This window comes from Rhinolophus hipposideros (genome assembly GCF_964194185.1).
Source record: "Rhinolophus hipposideros genome assembly, chromosome: 9".
In the NCBI taxonomy this organism is placed as follows: Eukaryota; Metazoa; Chordata; class Mammalia; order Chiroptera; family Rhinolophidae; genus Rhinolophus; species Rhinolophus hipposideros.
Genome location: NC_138055.1, coordinates 53,150,250 through 53,160,611, shown reverse-complemented (window position 1 = coordinate 53,160,611; position 10,362 = coordinate 53,150,250).

Here is a 10,362-nt window from a genome sequence, read left to right as displayed (position 1 = left end):
ATCTTAGCTGTACACACGTCTGCCCCCTCACAGCCCCTTGTTCCTGGGTCCTCAAGTCTGGTTCACACTCGGCACTCAATGTACATTTGCCACAGGAATGTGTGGCCTTAGTCTAGCTTACCCTCCACCAGAGAGACAGAGCTCAAGGTACGTACGGGTCCTGATGATTTGGCGTACAAACGATGAAACACATTTGGGTTAAAAAAATGTGTGTTTTCTATGCGTGCGTATGCGGTTTCTATCATTCACCAACCAAACTGGACTCATGCTCAACTAGGTCCTCAGACAACAGGCAGAAGCCGGCACCATCTCAGGGAAAGGCTGCCCCCAACCCCGCACCAGGTTCAGAATATTGGCTGAGCGGTCACATGCCTGGCTTCAAATCCTGGCTCTTCTAATGGATGGTTAGGGGTGGCCTACCCAGGATCCTGTCCTTATAAAATAACATTGACGTAAGCTGGTCCTTATTGAGGGCTTCCTACATGCTAGGTGCTGTTCTCAGCACTGTCTCGCAACTCAATCAACTCTCCCAGCAACCTGATAGGGATTCTTGTCACAGGTGCAAGTATAATGATGCGCTTCTCAGAACCAAGGATACTGAGGCTCAAAGGGCTAAAGAACCCACCCAACGGCACACCTGAGTAAATGGACGAGTTGGAATTTGAACCCCAGTCCCATTCCACAGCCCACGCTACCAGCCACGCTACCTCATTATCTGTCAAAGTTCTCACCTTAGAGGAGAGTTGAGAATGTGAAAAGGGATAATGGAAGAAATACAAGTGACAGCCAATAAATGTTAGTTATAATAGTTATTAATGTGTTTGTAAAGCCTTCTGTGTTCGCTGGCTGTGTACAGGGTCATGACAGTCGATCTAGGACAGGACTGTACCCAGAGGCCTGGCTGAGATGGGCTGAGTGCAGGGTGGAGGAACTGAGTCTATTCATTGACACACATTCCCATTTAGTCACCAACTGCTAATTTCCAAGCAAGAAAAAGAACTCCTCTGTGCCTGTATTTTGTGCATACACTGCCCTCTGCCATCAGACCCAGGTACTGCACCTTCCATCTGTGTGCCCTTGGAGAGACCTCCCTATAACACAAAGAGTACGGGATGATCTTGGATAGGCCCACCGCAAACCTGCCAGCTGGAGGAGATGCTGTTTCATTCCCCGGCATGCTCAGGCTGGTCCCAGCCTCCATACTGGCCAGGCCCTGGCTCCTGCCTCCCCTCTCGGTCCTCTCACAGGAGGTGGATGGGGGCTGCCGCTGCCTGAACCTTCTCATCTCTAGCCAGAGCACCTGGGGCCTCAGACAGCTCTCTCTCAATGGATGCCTGAGAATCTTGGTGCTGATCCGGAGTGAGAGCCCTCAACCCTCAGCAATACCCTTCCCCAGCCCCACCTGCTCTGTGTATAAACCCCTGCCCTGGCTGTACGGGGTTAGGGGTGGGGGGGGTGAGGGAGAGGCGCTCTGAGATCTCTCTCTCTCATCTAATGCAGTTGATAATCCAGGCATGGAGGCACTTGAAAGGCACAGCCAGAGGATACAGAGGAAGGAGGGGAGCAGGGCTGAACAGACAATCTAGGAAGGCTTGCTGAAGGAGGTGAAACGGACATGAATCACTGGGGAGAGGGAGCATCTTAAAGACCTTTTAGCTCACATTTGGCAGCTTCTCTGAGGTTTGAGCTGCTCTTTGCCAGCTGCCTCTAACCTCTCTTCCAGGGCCTCCACCACTTCTGCCACCTCCAGGACTGACAACTTCTTGTAGGACAATCACTGTGCTTGGGGCACCATCCCTTGACTCTTACATTCATATTTGGCAAATGCTGCCAGGATCACCAGGGACACTGAGGGGTTCTCCTCTCCTGCAAACTGCTTTCCATCACCCTCAATCCCCGGGCTCTATCAATACAACATCTCCCAGCAGATGCCAAGGTCCCATTAGAGACTTATTATTGAAACCACCCCGTCACGCAGGGTCTCTGCTCCTGCTCCCCCCACAAGCACGCAGGATATGGCGAGGCCAAAAAGGAACCCCAACAGAGCCATGGATGAGGGAGTCAAATCACTATAGTCTCATTGCCAGCTGGGTTGGAGACACAGGAAGCAGGAGCCACATGATCTGCAATCCTCCAGCTGCTTCTGTGTCAACCAACAACCAACCAACCAACCCACCCCTTGCTAATTGCAATCCGCCGTGCTAACTGCAATCCCCGCTTGCCCACCATCATCTGCTGCTAGCGTAGCCATGGCAGTTATATTAGTGGCCAATGGCTCACTGGTTACAGCTGTTGATGGCCATCAACAGTTGATGGCCATCTACTACCCGAGCCAGCACCTTTCCATGTAAGGCCAAGAGCCTGGAAACTGCACTCCTGGCTCTGTCCCCACACTCAACACTCCAGGTCTCGTCTCGCCTCACAATCTACACGACAAGTGTCTTCCGCGAGGGACCCTGTGCGAGGAGCCTGGAGGTGAATGCAGGTGGACACAGCCAGGGTTTCTTAGGGCACAACCAGTCCTTCTGGGTACAGCCAGATTTCCTGGGCTTCTTAGGGTACCACCAGTCTTTCTGGGCACAGCCAGTCTTCCTGGGCACAGCCAGGGTTTCTCAGGGTACCACCAGTCTTTCTGGGCACAGCCAGTTTCTCAGGGTACCACCAGTCTTTCTGGGCACAGCCAGTCTTCCTGGGCACAGCCAGGCCTCCTCAGGGTACCATGCTAGAACAATAATGGCTCACAGCCAAGGTGCTTACATATTCTCTACCGCGGCCGGTGGAGACACAGAAAGTAAACATCTGCCTGCACCCCAAACAAGGGGTCTTCCTGCACCAGTCTCGCTGGCAGCGGGGTGAGACACAGGAAGCAGGAGCCACATGATCTGTAATCCACCGGCCACTTCTCTGCCAACCAACCAACCAACCCCTTGCTAATTGCAATCCGCCGTGCTAACTGCAATCGCTCTTGCTAGCCACCATCTGCTGCTAGCGTAGCCACAGCAGTTATATTACTGGCCAATAGCTCACTGGTTACAGCTGATGGCCATCCAATCACAGTTGATGGCCATCTACTACCCGAGTAAGCACCTTTCCACGTGAGGCCAAGAGCCTGGAAATTGCACTCCTGGCTCTGTCCCCACACTTCAACACTCCAGGTCTCGCCTCACAATCTACGCGACAAGTGTCTTCCGCGAGGGGCCCTGTGCGAGGAGCCTGGAGGTGAATGCAGGTGGACACAGCCAGGGTTTCTCAGGGCACAACCAATCCTCTGGGCACAGCCAGATTTCCTAGGCTTCTTAGAGTACCACCAGTCTCCCCGGGCACAGCCAGGGCTCTAAGGGCACTGCCAGTCTTTCTGGCCAACAGCCAGACTTTCTGGGCACAGCCAGGGTTCTTAGGATACCACCAGTCTTTCTGTGCACAGCCAGGGCCTCTCAGGGCACTGCCACCTTCTCTGGGCACAGCCAGAATTCCTGGGCACAGCCAGGGCTTTTCAGGGTACCGCCAGTCTTTCTGGGTACAGCCCAAGTTTCTCAGGGTACCGCCAGTCTTTCTGTGTACAGCCAGTCTTCCTGGGCACAGCCAGGCCTCCTCAGGGTACCATGCTGGAACAATAATGTCTCACAGTCAAGGTGCTTACATATTCTTGATGGCGGCCGGTCAAGACACAAAAAGTAAACATCCGCCTGCTCCCCAACAAGGGGTCTTCCTGCACCAGTCTCGCTGGCAGCGGGGTGAGACACAGGAAGTAAACACCCACCAGTCCCACTACATGGTGGTACGTTCCCAAGCTAACAGTCAAGCGGTCCATCAAATCAGTGATGGAAGGCAATTCCCCATAGTCCACAGTCATTCGCCAGGGCTGTGCACCGGCCCCACAACGTATGTCCTCTCCACAGGGCGAGGGCTCCTAGTCCTCCCCAGCCTGGGGGTGAGGGACGACCTTGACCTCACCCACATCTCCCAATGAGGACTCAGCAAGCGTTTCCTCCTGGGACTACAAGTCCTGCATCCGAGCTGCCTCAGCAAGCACCTCCCAGCTCACAGGGCTGCAATGATCTTTGCTTTCTCCGGCCTGTGCTGGTTGGGGAACCATCCACGTCCTCCCACGCCTCCACAGGGGTCCAGCTCTCCGGCAGCTGCTCCTCCTGGTCTTCCTGAGACTGAGTGTTCATATGCACAAACTGTTTCACCGCCCTTTGGAGAGCTTTGGCTGGCACCAGAGCTTTGGCTGCTTGCTGCTCCAAGTGTCGTGCAGGGTCTCTGCTCCCGCTCCTCACACAAGAACGCAGGACATGATGAGGCCAAAAAGGAACCCCAACAGAACCATGGATAGGGGCGTCATACCACTAAAGTCTCTCTGGTGGCTGGGTTGGAGACACAGGAAGCAGGAGCCACACGATCCGCAATCCGCCAGCCGCTTCTCTGCCAACCAACCAACCCCTTGCTAACTGCAATCCGCGCTTGCCAACCATCATCTGCTGCTAGTGTAGCCACGGCAGTTATACTAGTGGCCAATGGCTCACTGGTTACAGCTGACGGCCAACTAGCCACAGCTGATAGCCATCCAATCAATCACAGTTGACGGCCATTTACTACCTGAGCCATCACCTTTCCACGTGAGGCGGAGAGCCTGGAAACTGCACTCCCGGCTCTGTCCCCACACTCTCCTTCTTCCAATCCATTTATCCCCAGGAGGGCTTTCAGGATTCCAGAGCTTCCCTGCTGGAACTCCAGATGCAGCCCCAAGCTCCATGTTAAAGCTGCTCCCACCTCATGACCTGAGCCATAGCGTGGTGGATCCAGGGATGGAGGGGACCTCCGTGTAGGAAGTCACCCAGTGTACAAGGACATGCACTTTGCACTTGGCCTGTGGGGAGTGAATCCCATTGTTCGTCGGTTTCTTTTGTCACTTATAACCGTGACGTGGGCATGTCAGTCTCCCTGCTCCTGTGTTTCCTCATTTGTCACGTGGGAATAATAAGAGCACTTTTGTTGTAGGACTGGTGTGAGGATGAAATGAGTTAAAATGTGCCAAGCGAGCTCTCAACAAACGATTGCTCCGTGTCTACCACTGAGGCTCTACTGCCAGGCTAGTTTCCCGCTCAGTTCCAATCCCAGACCAGCAACTCTTCCCTGTTGCGTTCTTCTCAGCCCGTGCAGCCCACATCCATTTCCAGAAGGTTCCCCCCCATGTCTGCTAGGCCCTCTCAGTCCTCTCCTTTGGTTCTCTGTTATGCCCTGGAGTGCACATTGCCTGGCTGTACCTTTTCCCTACCTGGGAGCCAGTCCGCCCCAGTCCCCTGGGTTCACTGGCTCACACCTACACCTACAGCCTGCTTGTGGGCTGGTGTGCAGCCCTCTTCTCCACTCTCTGATATGTAGGCTCATTTCACAACTAGCCTCCTGAACCCACAGCCTTCTCTCACACCATGTAACCCGGCCATAAAGTCCCACTTGCCTCAGTGTGTGTGGGGGGGTCTAAGACGCTGGGGAGAAGGGGACTTTGTCTGCAGGCCTCCTTCTCTACAAGAGAAGGTGGACAGAAGGTTTCAAAGGGGCTGGGTGGTGGTCTTAGCTCTGGATGGAGGAGTTAACACTCTGCCCCCAGCCTCGGGTGCCAGCACTGAGCTCCACTTAAGCCCCAGCTGTCTGAGCCAATCTGTTTGCATCCTAGAGGGTGGTGCTTAGGGCCCCTTGGCACAACGGTGAGGAGGTTCCTTCCACCCAGGCTGGGCTGGAATTGTGAAGGACTCAGTGCAAGTCCCTGCCTCCAGCCTCTGGGTTCATCCTGCACTCTCTCTGCATTTTTAGGGGCTCCCCCTCAGGACCAACCCATCCCTCCCCACTGACCCAGGCTTTTCTAGTTCCCTTTTCCTAAAACACTCAGTTTTCATATTTCTTTCTTGACATCCACTTTTACATTTTTCCTCCCAGTTCCTACCTTGCCTGTGGTCATCCAGGACCTTGAGTGCTCCTGCCCTGCCTAGGTGTTTACTTTCTTCTCCTGTCCCCCTCCTAACTTCCTCCCGTCCCAGGGCCCAACAGACTCGGTTATAAGGTGGGCACAGGGAAGGGTGATAGCCATTTCTCCCACACCTGAGGCAGGTGCCCCCTCTCCAGGGGCTTCTCCTTAGGGGATCAGGTGGGGGTAGGGGTGGCCTTCTTCCTCCTGTTTGGACAGCGCTGTGTGGTGCTCCGATGGGAAATAGAGACCGTGTCATTACCGCTGACTGGCTTAATTACCACCAGCCATGAAGCCCGGCTTGTTTGCTTTGGAAATGGGCAAAGGAAGAGGCGGATCACGATTCAAACTTCAGTCAGGATCAAAAGATTAAGGTACTTCCTCCAGCCTCTATTCTCTTTTAAAAAAGAATCATGCAACAAAGGAGGTTGGGGTCAGAAAAAACCTTACAAACTTCCTCCAGAAGTGGCTGGGAGAAGGGGGAAAGGTAAGAAGATGGATAAAATAATACAGGAATGGGGGCCTGGTAGTATTTTGAAATGAGTAAATGGAAGAAAACGTGTCCTTCCCAGAACAAGACCGCGCTTGTCAGACATACCTCTGTGCATTTGAGCTTACAGGAAAGCTCCCTGTGATGACAGGGCAGGTGGGGGGGTGGGGGGTGGGGGAATTGTAAAGAGTCCAGAGAGCTTGACTTTTAAAAAAAAGAGGAAAGAAAGAGAACTTTAGAGTGCTTGATTGACACTAAAGGGCTAGGACTTCGTCCTGTCATAAAGCCTGAAAATCCAGGGTAGGAGGAGAGGGAAATAAGACTGCAGGAACTTAGTGAGACACATGCCAGGATGTGCTAAGGGCAAAAGGACACTCAGGCTGGAAAAAATCAAAATGAGTCTTCAGGTCCCTAAGCCAGAGGGAAGTAGGGCAGGGCAGTTTCCAGAGTGGACAGAAGTGGGAGTTGGGGGACCATCACTTTCCCCTAGGGCTCAGAGAGGAAAAGACCTGGGACTGGAAGACAGAGCTTAGCCAGCCCTGGAGGAGTAGTCGAGAAGGCAGGTGACTCTGATGACCCTCCCCTTGGGAGGAGGAGAATTCCGGCCAGAGGCTCCAGCTCACCAGTATAACATGAGCCTCTCCTTGAGATTTAAGCAAGCCACCCAGCCCTGAGGGCCCTCTGGGTCGTGCCTGGCACCAGGGCCCGGTGAGGGGTGAGTGGGGACTGGAATTCAGCTATGAACCCAGGCAAAGGGCTGCATCTGCCCAGAGGAAGGGGCACCTCTTCTAATTAGCACAAAAGTACCCTAAGGGCTGTTCAACCACTTGATTAAACTGCTGTGATGTTTCTCTCTTGAGGTGGGACGGACAGGACGTGCTCCTCCTGATCTGGGCTGCAGCACAGGGAAGGAAATGCTCATGCTGAGGAGAGGACAGGGGAAGGCCCTAGACTCAGAAAAGGGTGTTTGTGGAGCGATGCCTAGGAGTACCGCTAGAAAGTTCTAAGACTAACAGTGTTAAGGGAACCACCACCAGGTGTCAGGTTACTAAACATCCTCTGCTAAGTTTTAATAAATAGAGGCTTACTGCACAATGTCCTCTACACTAACGTGGCACCAACAGATGGGGATTTGGACCATGTTGACTGCCTGTCTGGGATTTCACTCAGCACCAGGCCTGTAACAGCAGGAATTTATTTAATAAATGAGAGTGGAATTGAATTTAAATTGATCTCATCCAGCTACCTGTTTTCTTAATAATCTGGAGAATTCACGTTAACACGTGTGTGGGGGGGCAGGGTGAGGGGAAGAGGGATAATAGGGATGGTGAGAGATCAGTGAATCGCTTGGTATTTAAGTTTGAAAGACTTGGAGAGGTGTAATTTTAGTGACCCCTACAAACTACTGGAGTATCTGGTACTCTGAACTCTGTGATATAGTGGGTGATGTTAAGGTAATCCACCATCCAGGTTTTCCAGAACTGTCCAGGTTGTAGCACTGGAAGCCCTTTGTCTTGGAAAACCCTTCAGTCCCGGGAAACGACCGTAAAACGGTTGTCAGCTAGCTGCTCCCAATTGTCTTGTCTGGGGTGCTTTCCTCATCTTCTGTGCCCAGTGTTGCCCCTTCCCCTTGTTACTAACACAGAACTTTCTGCCTCACTCTCTCCACATCCTCTCCCACCCTGCCCCCACCCCCATTTCTAGGGTCCCAGACTGCAGCAATGGGCTCTGCCCCTTCTCTGGGTGCATATTCCACCTGCCAGGGAAATAATAACACCAGGACCCAGAGAATTTCATGTCAGAAAGATGAAAGGTGTTGAGAGGGGCGTGGAGAGAATAGGGAAAAGCAGATGAACTACATTGTTTGAGCTAGCTAACTTTGGATGTGGACGGAAAAACAGGCTCCTTTCAAACTGGTTCAGACAGGCAGAGAGCATTAGGTTTCTTCACTGAGCTCATTTTCAAATAATCAGAGAGCTCAGTTTCAAGTCCTTTCCATTTCTAAGATGCTATGGTTTGTCCCCAAGTCTTGTCACCCCAAAGTTAGCTCAAGAATCTTTCAAGTTTCTTCCTCTTTCTATTAATGACCTTGACCTACAGAATGTTGGTTCCCTCAAATGTACCCAGTAGTCAAAAGGCCAATGAACTAGAGTAAAATGACCTTCAGCATCCATTTTCCAACCAAGCAGAAATGATTTTGTATATGTCCATTTGGGGTTATTCATGACACTGCTTTCTATTTACCTCCAGTGTGGTGTGCTCTGCGAAGCAGGACTTTTATCCCCCAGGAATATCCTTAAGCAAGATGGCAGTAGGTTATGGTGCAAATGGACTCAGCTCCTTGGGGCTCTCTGTGGTCCTGTCTCTTGCAGAGTTCTCCTCATGTAACACAGAGCCTGTTCTTTAACCTAAAGCACTGGCTCTGTGATGTTTCTTCCCCTCAGGACCTCACATGATTCCACACTATCTGTAGGGAGAAGGGAATTGTCTTGGCCACCATCTTTCTCCCATTAACCTCTGCTCACCAAGTCAAACCTTCCCCAACAATTCACCTGGGCTGCTCACTGTTTCTTAGGTGCACTATGCACCTGGCCCACCTTCCAGTGGGCCCACTATGCAGTCTGGCCCAACTTCCAGTTCTCAACCTCCACCTCGCAGAGCCCAATGTATTTTATTCTGAGTTTTTTTAAAAATCAGAATTTCAATAACCGTTTATCTGAGTCACTCACTTAAGCACATTATTGAATACGACATGTGGAGTTAAACTACAGCAATAACAAGAGCAAAACAACTTTCACGGGCTTATATTTTGTCTCCTCCAGTTCAATTTCAGTTTCTTAGAGGGGGAGGAGAGTGTCTTAGATGTCTCCATCTTTCAGTGTCTAGCATTGAGTAGTACACACACTAGTCACTCAGTTTTATATTTGTTAAATAACGCAATCTCTTCAAGCCCTGGGACACGCATTAGTCCAGTGAACTCAAAGACTGGGGTGTGGAGTGTGACATTTAATTAAAGGGTGGCTAACACAATGAAAATTGGAACTGTCAGAGACCCTACTGTGTAGGCCAAAGGAAAGTCTCTGCAATTAAAATCCCTAGGAATCAGCTGGGAGGGGCACCTGTGTGTGCCCACGGTCACAACACTGTTGTCAGAAAATCACCCTCTGCCTCCTCCCCTTTCTTCTGCGTCACTACCACCATGGCCACTGCCATCATCACCGTCATTGCCATCACTAGACCCTTGTTGACCAGCCCCTAGCACGTGACCTGGCCCAGGGAGGCACTCATTGAGAGTGTGTGGAATAAACATAAAAGGTGCGGGGACCCCAGCCCTAGTCCTGGCTCTCCCCAGCCTATTGCTTCAGAGTGTGGATGGGCTCAGTTCATTTGGCAGCATTTTTCCTGGGCATCTGAAACTCTGCTTTTTATTTACCATAAGTGTTCCCCAGCCTTGAGGATTCAGCCTTGTACCTTTCCTACTTCGTAGATGTTCTTTTGTTAGGGTCCCGGTAAGAGGTCTAGCTTCCCTAGTAGATTGGGGTTCATACTCAGCCAGACAGTAGAGGTGCAAACTTGGCCCAGGAGACTCAGCTCATGTGTATTTCCCATTGGGAGCCCCTCAGAGAAGGCCCAGCTCCCGGGCGGTTCAAGGCAGAGGCGTCTAGAATAAAATAGTTGTGCATGAAAGTGAGTCTTTTCCATCTTCTGCCCATCCCCGTCTCGGCTGACTTTCTCTCTGAACACTAGAGTGACATCTAATCTAGAGCAACTACCTTCGATGAGCCCCCAGTTCAGGGGCAACCTGCCCTTCTCCTCGTGTCATCAACTCATCTCAACAACGTAAGAGGAACACCAACACGAGGGACTCCGAGCCCGTGGCGGCTGTGCCTGCCCCTGCATCGTCGGC